The 13,178-nt window shown below is 38.4% G+C and overlaps 1 pseudogene; it reads left to right on the top strand.

Annotated features, from left to right (window-relative positions):
* The first annotated feature begins 1,926 nt into the window (after positions 1-1,926).
* LOC121443809 lies at positions 1,927-12,950 on the top strand (annotated as a pseudogene).
* The last annotated feature ends 228 nt before the right edge of the window (positions 12,951-13,178 follow it).

The raw sequence follows: 13,178 nt of genomic DNA, 5'->3' as shown, positions 1-13,178 counted from the left end.
AGGATGACTTTCTTGATTCAGTAGCTATGTGGTTTTTAAAGGTTCTTTCCTAGATTGGCTTGTAAGCATATAAATACGTTACTCTATTTTCAACTAGTGTCCCAATTTTAAGGTGACCCTGTTAGATTGATAGTGTAGCAGTAGGACTAAGTGACTTATCCAAGATTAAGCCCAGCCGTATTAGCATTAAGGACTAGTTACAGCTGGGGGAAAGAGCTCCGAATCTACTTTAGAAGTAGATGAAATTTCAATAGTTGAATCATGAGTTGAAAAATATTATTTGTCTTGATTATGAAGATGGACTATTTTGTCATAAAATAGAAACAAATATGTATCAAGACATAGTTTTTCACCTGTCTTAAGATGTCAGAGTGGTATCTTCATTTCTAGGCTTAGTTTTCCAGGTAGCGCTGTTACCGTTTGTGCACATGGATGTGTATAGTGGTTGTCTCTAGTGTTCCAGAAAGAAGACTGAGAGGGGAGGGGAACCATGGTAGTTTTGTCGTTATTGAGGTTCTTCTTTTTTTTTTATTTTCCTTTTTATTTTTCTAGACAGGGCTTCTCTGTGTAGCCTTGGTTGTCCTGGAACTCACTCTGTAGACTAGACTGGACTCAAACTCACAGAGCTCCTCTTGTCTCTGCCTCTTGAGTGATGTGACTAAAGGCATGTGCCACCACCTGGTCTGAGACAGGTTCTTATGTAGTCCATGCTGGCCTGGAACTCACTAAAGATGACCTTGAACTCCTGAACAGGAGGCTGTTTTGATTCAGAAAGTCTACAGATCTTCCTGTGACTCCATAGTCTTCAGCAGTTTATACCAGCATCACCACCTTGTAAGAAATAAAGTCATTAGTTTGGAAAAGTCACCCAAGGTCAGTATAAAACTGGGGAGGATATTATTTTTCTATGAAGCAAAAGACTTCTTCAGGGTAAAAAATATTCTCTGTGTACTTACCAGGGCATATTGTATATTAGTAATTGGACCTAAAAGGAATGCTTTCTTCAGCAAGACACTGTGGGAAAAGATAAGAGGTATATTTCTTAGAGGCGAGGGGAAGTTGTGTTAGGGATGTAGGACACACAGTGCAGGGACAACTTCTCTGCTAAACGTTAGCCTTGAAACTGATTTTATGTTTGTTACAATTAGGTATTTGTCACAGTGTGTTCTATTTGGGAAGAAAGTTTTGTGGATATTTTTACCTACAGTTTAAACATCAGAGTAACCAAGTCAGGTTGGATGGATTGCTTGTTGTGGATGAGTTTGTGTGTACGTTGAGATGTAATGCCCTAGTTAACATTGGGATACCATTAATTTTGAATTTCAGGATGGCTCAAAGGGTAAAGGTACCGTAGGATCCCTAGAGATCACTCCTGCAAATTGTTCTCTGACCTCCACTTGTGTTTTGTGGTGCAATAGACTACTATACATATCCTCCAAATAATAAATGTATTTTTTTAAAAAAAAAATTGAGTCAGTCAAACATCAAATGGCTTATTTGCTGTTGACTTAATGTTCTAGTGGTACTAGGATTTTTTTTTTTCCTAATTAAAAAAATTATGGTGTGTGTGGGCTCACACATGCCATTGTGTGGATGAGGAGATCAGAGGACAACCCAGTGGTGTTGGATTCTTTCCTCTCATCTTTATGTAGGTTCTGGGGAATGCACTAATGTTATTGGCTCTGTGTCAAGTACTTTACCCACTGAACCATTCCTTTGGCCCTGTAATCCCCGCTCCCAATACCAGCATCCTTGGAGGGTGAAGCAGTTATTGACAAAAGATACTTCTGTCTTTATTACATTCTTATTTATTATTATATTCGTGAAAATAACATGTGTTTAGAGGTTTTATTGTTTTGCTCTTGACTTTAATGTAAATAGTTATTGATGTTTTAATTGTAGTCTTGCTTGATTGTAATCTTGAACATGGGCGGTGCTGTGAGTGCTGGTGAGGACAACGATGAGCTCATTGATAATTTGAAGGAAGCCCAGTACATCCGGACAGACTTAGTAGAGCAGGCTTTCCGAGCTATCGATCGAGCAGATTATTACCTTGAAGAATTTAAAGAAAATGCGTACAAAGACTTGGCATGGAAGCATGGAAACATTCATCTCTCAGCCCCTTGCATCTACTCAGAGGTGATGGAGGCTCTGGATCTGCAGCCTGGGCTCTCATTTCTCAATTTGGGCAGTGGTACTGGCTACCTCAGCTCCATGGTGGGCCTCATTCTAGGTGAGTGTGGATACAGAGCTTGAGTCCTCTCTGCGTTAGAACAATGTCTATCGTTTGAGATAGAAAATGTAGTGGGTTGGTTGCATCCCCTGGTGAAGACCATGAACCTCCTATCAGTTGCCTGAAGCTTAGCTACAGGTGGTGGAAGACGGATGAGTTGTAAGTGGGGGGTTTCCATTTCTTTGTCTCCTCTTACCTGTGCTGCTGCATTCTGCTATGAATGATGGAAAACAGCAAAAGTGTATAAATCTTGACTTTATGTGATTTCTTAATTTAATTTAATCATTCTTTTGCTCTTTTTTCCACTTTCATTAAAATCCTTTGGTAGTTGAAGTTCATTGTAGCTGTTTCTGTTTTGTTGTTTGCTACTAAAGGAGTAAAAAGTTTATGTATTTTTAAGGCATTTTCAGAGATGGAAGGGATTTCTTAGGTTATCATGTGTGGAGTCATTTAGGCTGTATTCTCTACAAGTTGTAGAATGTATGTATGAATATGGCCATTTCTGATATTATTATCAGGATTACCATCCAAAGAGCTATTGAATTCCTGCCTTGTGTAAAATGTATATTGGGGCAAAGATTTTAGATGTTGCTTGTTTTTCTTCTCAATTGAAATGATTTTTAATCTTAATTTGTCTTTGATTGAGACGTGGTTTCCATGCTTTAAGAAAAGTACACAGGCCCAGATTATTTATCATTCCTCTGACTTGCTTGATTTTACCTGAAAAGTTTTACCTTGACTATGGTAGTGGATTTTGTTGGGGGGAATAGATAATAAAGCCACCTAGATTAGAAATGCTAATGAAAAGATCCTGGGAACTTAGGAGATGCTGTACAACCATGAACACTTGAGTTTAAATCCCCAGAACACATAAAAAGCCAAGTGCAACAGTGTGTGCCTGTAATCTCAGTGCTGCAAAACAGAGATAGGCTCTAGGTGCTTCTTGGCCAGCCAGTTAAGCTGAGTGGGAATCTGTCTCAAACAGTAACTTTGGGAGTGGAGATACCTAATGTTGATCTCTGTGCTATGGATACTCGTATGTGTGTGCGCGCACACACACACACACACACACGCACACACACACAGAGTGAGCCTTAATGCCTGTGAAGAGAGTAAGTCTGGAGACACTGCTACTCGATACCGCCAGTAATGATAATGAAAGTGCTGTGAGATATAGAGAAAGCCTAATATAAGTTTTATTTGTAAATATAGATTTTTTCTTAAATTTTTCAGAAAAATTTCTTTTTCTCTTGCTTTTTTTTCAATTTGCAATTTTTAAAAAATTGTTCTTTTGATGTTTGAAAAGTCCAGGCATCAAAACAAATACTGTGTTAATGAATAGAAAGACTCCCTGAGTGATTTAGAGCCACAAATGTGCTGAGACATTAAAACCTCATGAATTTCTGTAATTATACATTACATAATTATCTGTGTTGTAATTAGTAAAGTACAGAAAAACAAATGAACAAGGGTTCTTTTCCTATTCTAAGAGCTTTGTTATTCTCAATATTTTCAGGTCCTTTTGGTGTGAACCATGGGGTGGAGCTTCATTGAGATGTGACTGAGTATGCCAAGCAGAAACTGGATGTCTTCATCAGAACAAGTGATAGTTTTGACAAGTATGGTCAGATGCAACCCATTGGTTCAACTAAGGACATTAATGATAGATAGAAAAAGCCTGTTTAATATGCATTGATCAATAAACAAATTATGATGAGATGATCCTAGGTTATATGTGTATCTACCCTAGTTACTGCACTATTTTAATATTCTCTAGTCTTAAGGGCTTTATGGTTTTTATTTTATTTTATTTCTTTGTTTTTTGAGAAAAAGTACCCTCACATAGCCCTGGCTATCTTGGAACTCACTATGTAGACCAGGCTGGCCTTAAATTTATATAAACCCATCTGCCTCTGTCTCTTGAGTTCTGGGATTAAAGGCATGCACCACCACACCTGGGCAGCTTTTTGTTTGTTTGTTTTTTTTATTTTTTGAGACATGGTTTTTCTGTTTTACAGCTCTGACTACACTGGAAATCAGACCAGGCTGGCTTCGGATTTACAGAGATCCTCCTGCCTCTGCCTCCCAAGTGCTGGAATTAAAGGTGTGGGCCACCATTTTCCAGCCAGCTTTGTGTTTTATAACTTATGACACTTACATTAACTTTTCATCAGTATAGTAAGAGAAGAGAACAAAAACTTTATTCAGTTTTCATATTCCAGTATAGAAAACTTTTATCACCTAATGGTTTCTACAATAGAATAGTTAGGTTTGTCTTTGAACAGTTTATGTAAGTAGCTCTTGGTGTTTAAAACATGCACTAAACTTCTTAAAGAATGGGAGTTTCAGAGAATAAAAAGTGCTTTTTTTTGCTGGTAGTTGTGGACAGAGGCAAGCAGATCTTTGTGAGTTTGAGCAAGTTGGTCTACATGTCAGTTTCTAGGCTAGACAGTAGAGAGTGCCTGTCCAAAAAGAGAAAGTGCTCTTTAAAACTTACTGTTGGGATTGGCAGAATGGCTCAGGGTAGGTAAAGGAACTTGCTGCCCAGAGTGATGATTTGAATTTGATCTCTGGGAACCACCTGGTGAAAGGAGAACTGACTTCTACAAGTTGTCCTCTGAAGTTTTCATGCATGCATACGGTACATGCATGCACACACACACACTGAAATAATCAAAATCTGCTTGTCATGCAACTGAATGTGGTGTTGCACATTGTAAAAACAGTGAAAACTGATGGCTGCTGTTGCTTTATATTTAGATCATGTTGGAACATTCACTTTCATTTTATTTTGTTTGTAATTTCTAAGGATCTATTTATATAGTTATACAGCTTCTAGCTCCTGGATCCAGAAAGTGTTTCCTTGTCTGTGATTTTGTAATTAAAACATAACCTATGGTAAGCACAAGTTTGTTTTATGCACTTGTTGCAATGACACATATAGTTACAGAAAACTTTCTTCGCAGATTTGACTTCTGTGAACCTTTGTTTGTAACTGGCAATTGCCTAGAGATTGCTCCAGATTGTTGTCAGTATGATCGTGTGTGTTGTGGAGCAGGTGTGCAGAAAGAACACGAAGAGTACATGAAGAATCTTCTTAAATTTGGAGGGATCCTTGTCATGCCCTTGGAAGAGAAGGTCAGGTTCTCTACACAGCTGATGTTGTGTATACTCTCCTTCACAGTCAGTTTATCTGTACTACTTTTGCAATAGCTTCTGCCGTTTTATTAACCGAGGGCAGGATGGATATGCCTAGGTCTTCCAAACCCTAGGTGCTATGTCTGAACCTTCCCTTACCTCCTTTTTCTCTTAGATTTGTTCTTTTTGTTCTTTTTTCCTTCTCACCACTAATTTTCTTCCTTCCCTCCTCTTCTTCCTTCTCTTCATCTTCATCCTAGCTCCCTTTGTTGTTTTTGTTGTCTTATAATGGTCTACTTGCTCAATACTTGATGAAAAGTATTTTACACATTTTTTCCTTTTCCAAAATTTTCTTGTATAGATTGTCTTGTAACTTACAATGCTTTACTTAAAAGAGGTCATGAATGTAATTTTAAGTCATCTAATTTTGAATCTATATCATTTTGGTATTTAAAAGTTGCATTTGGTTGATACATGTCTTAGGTGTGTGTGTTTATGTATGGGTATTCACAAGTGTGTGGCCACGTATATCTTCCAGTGTGCAGGTATGTATGTCATGTGCATGTGGAGGCCAGAGAATTGACATCTGGTATTTTCTTTGATTGCTTTCCACCTTATGTATGGAGGCAGGATTTCTCACTTGAAACCAGAGTTTACCAGTTTGCCTAATCTAGCTAGCCAGCTTGCTCTGTGGATTCCTTGTCTCCACCTTCCGGCTGTTGGAATTACAGGTGAATCACACCATCTGCCTTAATGTTTAATTGAGTGCTGAGGGTTGGAACTCTGGTTCTCCTGTTTGCATGCCAAACACTTTACCAACTGAGCTATTTTCCTAGCTCAGTTTTCCTTCTTATTTTTTAATCTATTGGTTTTCTTATTCATATTTTCTTTACAACTGATTTATTCAGGAGAGTAGGTTATTGGTCTCGTAGTGTTTTCCTACACTCTGGACTTTTCAGTCCATAGATGCATGTTCTTCTGTCCTTTGTATTTTCTACCTATTGGTAATTATATCTAGAGGCTTGGTAGAGTTTACCTTTGTCATATTTTGATGGAGGAGAACAAAAGAATATAATCCATGTATTAAAAATAGACATTTGCTCTCAGTATACAAAGGATTCTTTCTGAGATCACTTTCTTCCACTCATGATGACAAAATATGGAGATGCCTCAGATCCTTTTATAAAATCATGTCATGTGATAGTGGCATATGGACTACACACATCCTCCTGTGTGCTTCAGAATTCCTCTAGATTACTTGTAATGTCTGATAGAGTATCAGTTGTAACATGGAGGGCCAGTCTGCTTGTTTGTTGGGGTTTTTGTCTTGCCCAGTACCCCACAACTGTTTAGCCCCAAAGAAAATCACACATAGGTCTCCATAAATTATAAGCTGATTGGCCCATTAGCTCTAACCTCTTACTGGCTTACTCTCACATCTTGATTAACCCATTTTTCTGATCTATGTTAGCCATGTGGCTCAATACCTTTTTACAGTGGGGCAGATTACATCCTGCTGCTTTGGTGGTCTAGGCAGGAGTGGAAGGAATCAATTTCCTCCTTCCCAGAATTCTTCTGTTCTCATTACATCATTTCTTCTTCCTGTCTGGTTTTCCTGCCTGTATTTCCTGCCTGGCCAATCAACGTTTACTTATAACATGATTGACAGAATACAGACAATTCTCCCACACCAATCAGTACTATATAAATAGTTATTGTGTTGCCGGAATAATGACAAGCAGAAAGTCTGTACATGTTCAGAAGTAGACAATTATTTCTGAATATTTTTAGTATATAATTGCTTGTATGTTAAAAACCTTGGATCTCGAGGATAAGTTCTACTTAAGTATGTAGGTACAAGCAGCTTCTCTGTTTACTCATCCTTGTAAAATGATAGTAGCCTGATCCATTGTTTCATTGAGAACTATAGAATAATACATTTAAATTCTTTCATTTTTTTCTGTATTTAGGTGCTGGTTAACTTTGATAAAGAGAAAACTGCTTATTACTGATTTGGTCCCCCTGAAGTATACATTATGTAAGACATATAGGATAAATTTTGGTTCTTAATGTTTGCTTATTAATTTTCTAAGTAATTTGCCCTTTTTTAACAAAGGGAGGTGACTAATAAGGCTTTGTTTGTCTTTTAGTATCACTAATTTTGATTGAGATCATTTTAGCTCTAGTTAATTTGAAAAGGATGGGCATCCTCATACTATCTCCATCTGTTCATCTAGATTATGAAATACAGGCTTATAGTTTTATTTAAGGTCTTACATGTCATTTATGTACTATGCTTAAATGTTTGATGTTCATTCTAGCTAGAAACTATCCTTTAAAAAGAAAGTTTCTGGGTAGTTGGATGGTGGTGGTGCATGCCTTTTATCAGGTGGAACTCTGAGTTGGAGGCCAGCCTGGTCTACAGAGCGAGTTCCAGGATAGCCGGGGCAATACAAAAAAACAAAAACAAAAACAAAAACCCTCTTCTTAAACAAACAAACAAAACAAAAAAAGATTCTAGGTGATGAAGAGATGGCCCAACGGTTAAGAACATACTGTTCTTTTTTTTTATTTGATTTTTTATTGTAAATAATATGTATATATTTACAATATATTGTAAGCAAAACATATATACAATATATATTGTTTTTTTTATTCTCTTTTTTTATTGAGAAAAAAAATTTCCGCCTCCTCCCAGCCTCCCACTCCTCCCCCCTCCCAGAACATACTGTTCTTACAAAGGAACTGAGCTCATGAAGATCTGTAACTCCAGCTTTAGGGATTCTGATGTTCTGTACTGGACTCTGAGAGCACTGGCACTCATGCACAAACCTTTGCACACACACATACATGTTTTTTTAATCTTCAAAATTTTCTGAAAGAATGTTTCGGCTGTTATCCCTGAATATGATTAATCTTTAGATATTTTTTCTATATATTGTGCTGCTTAATCCTTTTAAAGAGTCTTAATTGTGGATGATTTTCTGAGTTAGATGTTTTTAGAAAAGATAAGCATATAAACGTATAAGTTCTATGACTTACTTGGCTACTTACAGACTGTCCTAGTCATGTTAAACAAATGTGACTTTGTTGTTAAATTGGATTCTTAGGTACTAATTGTATAATATAAAGTGTTTTAATGATCTACATTGCTGTGTATCCGATAACATATTCCACTGCACCTCTGAAGTGCAGTTAGCGAGAGTAAGGACAATTGCTTAGATATCCAAAATGACACATTTATGTTGAATAAAGTCACATCAACATGGTGGTAGTGTCTGGCCTCTCCTGCTCCCTTCCTGTTACAGGTGCAGATGGCTTGCACCTTAGATGTTTTGTGCCTCAGATGCCATTGTAGCTATATTCCTGAAAGCAGCACACTGAAAGCAGAGTTTGTACCTTTATAATCACACAGAAACTATATTAATTATTACACTCTTTGGCCAGTAGCTTAGGTGTATTCCTAGCTAGCTCTTACATCTTAAATTAACCCATTCCTATTCATCTATATATTACCACAAGGCTGTAGCCTACCCGTAAGGTTCTTGCGTCTGTCTCCTATATGGTGTCTCCTTGACTCTGCCTACTGTCTTTCTATATCTCTGTTTGGATATCCTGCCTGGCTTTACTCTGCTAAGCCATTGGTCAAAACAGCTTTATTCATTATCCAGTAAAAGCAACACATACACATAAGGACATCCCATATCAGCACAGAATTCAGGGTTTTGTATGGTTGAAATATTGTGGCTATTGTGCATCTTTGATTATTTTTACTGAGGACAGACCCTTCCCAACTTATCCCCAATCACTCTTTTGAAGAACCCTAGAAAATTGTTTGGTAAGAATTTTTCTTCCTTATCTCATTCTCTTCTAGCCCTTTAACTTGCTTATCATTTGTATTTCTTGTAAACAGAAGGTAGGTTAAGGAGTTTGAGTATGTTCATGCTAAGCATTGCATAATAATATATTGCTGTTAGTTGTAATTCACATCACATTAGGTGTTATATAGACAGGCTATTTCATATTTAGATTTCATATATTGAAACGATTATACTTAAATGTAAGTTGTCTAGTAGCCAAATCCTTTGGATATTCTTGTTTTGTCTTTGAGATAGTTGACCAAGATAACACGCACAGGCCCCTCTGCTTGGGAAACAAAAAAGATTCTGGCTGTTTCCTTCGCCCCTCTGGTCCAATCCTGCCGTTCGGAGTCAGGACAACCCAGACTTGTTCAGCTACATGAGTATAAGCATCTACCTGTCTTTTATGTCTGGTTAAAATCAGAATAGAAAAAAAGTACAAAAAAAAAATCCCTTTGATATTAAAGAGTGTTAACCTCCCTTATTTCAGCCCACAAATTATACAAGATACTTTAGGCATTTAAAAAGTCTCTCTATTTAACCCATCTTAGATGATTTTAGCCTTCTTTTAAATCTATACAATGTTGTTACTGATCATGCATTTGAAAGTAGCAGATTCACAGAAGAGCTAATTTTGCCATGTGGGAAGCTCAGGCAGTTTGCTTTGCCTGCTGGGAATGTGTAGTGGCACCCGCACACAGTTTTCTCTTTCTCACAGTACCTGTCTCATGCTGCTGTAAGCAATATGGATGAGGAGCCTGTTCTACTGTGTGACTAGGAAATTTGGGGTAGCCTCATATGCTCTAAACCTTTGTGTTTTTATTTCTAAGATGTAGACTCAGCATGGAGCTTAAATAGGGTGATATTCATTCTGTTTTATATTCAACTGTTTTATATTTTAAACAGTTCTCACAGAAATAGGATTTCAAAGTTTTGAAGATTTAGGATTTCCAAGTGAAGACTATTCATCATGCTTTCTGATCACTTAAAACATTTAGAAAATGTGTGTGTGTGTGTGTGTGTGTGTATGCAAGAAAGAGAGGGAGAAAAATATAATAGAAATGTGAATTATTATAGATTGAAAACAAGTACATTTTGGTGATTTTTTTACAAAACATTTCAATTTGTAATAGTCATTTAACAAATTGTCCTACTTTGTGTGTCATATGAAATTCAGTTTACAATTAACAGTGAAACATACCAAGGAGTTTATAAAGACTAGGGAAGGCATGTACAAGATGTTGTTATGTTGTGCTTGATTTTGAGGGTGAGAAGGAATTCCCTTAAGAGAGGAGGAGTAAAAAGAGAACCAGGAAAACCAAGGCAATAGAGACATACACTCTGTGGTGTTGTCGTGGGATGTGTTGGAAAAACTTGACTTATGTGTAGTTTGGGTTTTAGTTCATTGTATGGCTGTGGAGAGCCTCAGATGTTATTGAAGATGCTGCAATGCCATCATTTGGAGGGTGAATTTGTCAGACTGGTGCTCTGAAATTTTATTCTTTCAACAAATGTGGCCTATGATCTTCTGGCATAGTGGCTGGATTTGGTGGAAGACAAGGACCCATGAGAGCATTTGGAAGACTTTGAAGATCTGGTTAGAAATGAGTGTTTCTGTATGAGGACTTGTCAAGCCTGGATATGTGTTGCCTTCTCAAATGCTCACTGTGAATGTTTAGTGATAAACATTCATGTGATTTGGTTAGCATTAACCAAAGCTGGGTAGGGTATTTGCAGTTTCTGTCTTCCCAGATTTTCCTAGATCACTGATTTTTATGAGACCAAGGAAGTAAGAGAAACCGTATAGCAAAGCCAGCCCACAATGATGCTGAACAACTTGGACATGCACTGCCTGGAGCATCCTCCTAAGTGGCCTGTATTCAGGTTGGAGGCAGACATCAGGCAGGAAGTTGGGGTTTTCCCCATCAGGCAAGAGACAAAGATTGAGACTACACTAGCCTCAGCAGGAAGGGTTCAGGGATACATGACCTTTCTGAGGAGCAACAGGAGAGCCCAAGGTATTGATATTATTGTCTATGCTAAGTGTGGGGTAGGATTGTCTTGACTGGGACGAAATTTCAGCTTAGGGAAATGGTCTGTATTACTTAAAGTCATAGAATAGATATAAAACCAAGGATCATACTGAGAGAGAAGCGGAGTGGATACTGGAGCCTTTGGAGGTATCATAAGGCCCAAGGAAGAGAAGTCATAGAGAAGGGATATGAACTGAACAAGCTATTCCTGGTAGTCCTTAGAGAAAGCTCAGTAGGCCAGAGTTGGTGCTTGGGAGCCCAGTAGCCAGTGAGGGACTGTTTTTAGCATCTCGGGGAAACAGCTGAATTGCAGAGGTTCTAGAACTAGTCTTTCTTGAATTGAGTTAGTGAGAGCAGGATATACCACAGGTCATTTGTTGAACTACATTGGGGGATGCGGGAAAGATACTGCAGAACCATCCCAAAGAGAGAGCACAGCCCCATGTTCTCAGGGACAGAGGAAAAGAGAGAAAGGTTGGTACCTCTGAAAGAGGGAGGAGGTATTGTTTGCTGTTAGAACCTGGTCTACAGACTTGCATTTCTGCAGGGCAGAGGATACTGGTGGTCTTTAGGCAGGGTTTATGATTTAGGTAGCAAATGCTGCAGATAACACGAGAGTCCTCTCTATAGGGTGGCATCTTGTTTGGAGAAGGTTATGTGCACTGGAGGGAAAAAGGGTTTTAGATTTTCTGTTTAATGTATTTAAACCCTTGGTCTCTAATTCCTTTTACTTTGAGAAAAACCATTATTACTGCTATGTGTTTATTGTTAGCATAAAGTTGTGTTTGGTTTCCATTTTTTTTCCCTTTGGTGTGATTTGGAAATTTTGTTTTTCCTTAAAATGGTTTTAGATTTTCATTTGTCTACTTTAGCAGAAAAATAATATATAAATTACTATGAAACTATTAAAATAGATAAAAGGATGTTCGAAATATAGATTACTGTATTGATGAGTAGATGTTATCATGTCATTGAGCAGAGTAAATTGAGTTATAAACTAGTCTGCAAGAACAAACCCTAAGGTTCCAAATTCTGCTGTTGACTGATGTATGGCTAGACAGTATTTCTTTCCTTTTCAGAGTTAAGAATTAGTATATGTGGATATGTCCTTGAGAAACACGCATGGTGCAGAGTAGACCACTAGTTCCTATTTTGTTAGAATTAGTATATGTGGATATGTCTAAGAAACACGCATGCAGAGTAGACCACTAGTTCCTATTTTGTTAGAATGTTCCCCTTCTTTGAAGTTCTTCCAGCAAGTTAGGTGTAGGGTTGACCTTGCCCATGCCCATAGGCACTACCCCTGTCCACAGCACCACTGGCTGTGCGCAGCCTGCAGGACCTGGCCAGACTTGCTATCTGTGGCAGCATCAAGAGGGCTATGCGCCAGGAAGCCACCAGAGGAGGTGGACTGAAGAGCACACCTATGTTTAAAAGAAGGCGACTTCGTCGTCGGCGAATGGAGACCATTGTCTTTTTGGACAAAGAAGTCTTTGCCAGTCGAATTTCCAACCCCTCTGATGACACCAGCTGTGAGGATGCAGAGGAGGATCGGCGGGAAGTGGCAGAGAGGACCTTACGGGAGGCCAAGCCTGAGCCACCAGTAAACTTCCTTCGCCAAAGGGTATTGCGCCTCCCATTGCCGACCCCCTGAAGTACTACCTGCTGTATTACAGGGAAAAGTGAGCTTGTGGGAGAGTGGGACCAGGATACCCAGAACAAACCGCTGGCCAGGTACACGTGTCTTTTCCCTTCATTGGTTCCTGACTATCCTCTAAAACTTGCATGCAATGGTGTGATTTATTTAAGCACAATCCAACAAGAAACTTCATTGAATTATTTTCCTCAGTGGCGGGGGTGGGGTGGGGTGTGCATCTTGTTGGTTTTGCTGTAATTTGAACTCACTGGGACCTG

Source organism: Microtus oregoni, unplaced genomic scaffold (genome assembly GCF_018167655.1).
Source record: "Microtus oregoni isolate MIOR12 unplaced genomic scaffold, Mior012 000113F_000, whole genome shotgun sequence".
Lineage (NCBI taxonomy): Eukaryota > Metazoa > Chordata > Mammalia > Rodentia > Cricetidae > Microtus > Microtus oregoni.
The sequence above is the reverse complement of the archived record's forward strand: the minus strand, read 5'-3'. Positions and strand labels throughout refer to the sequence as shown.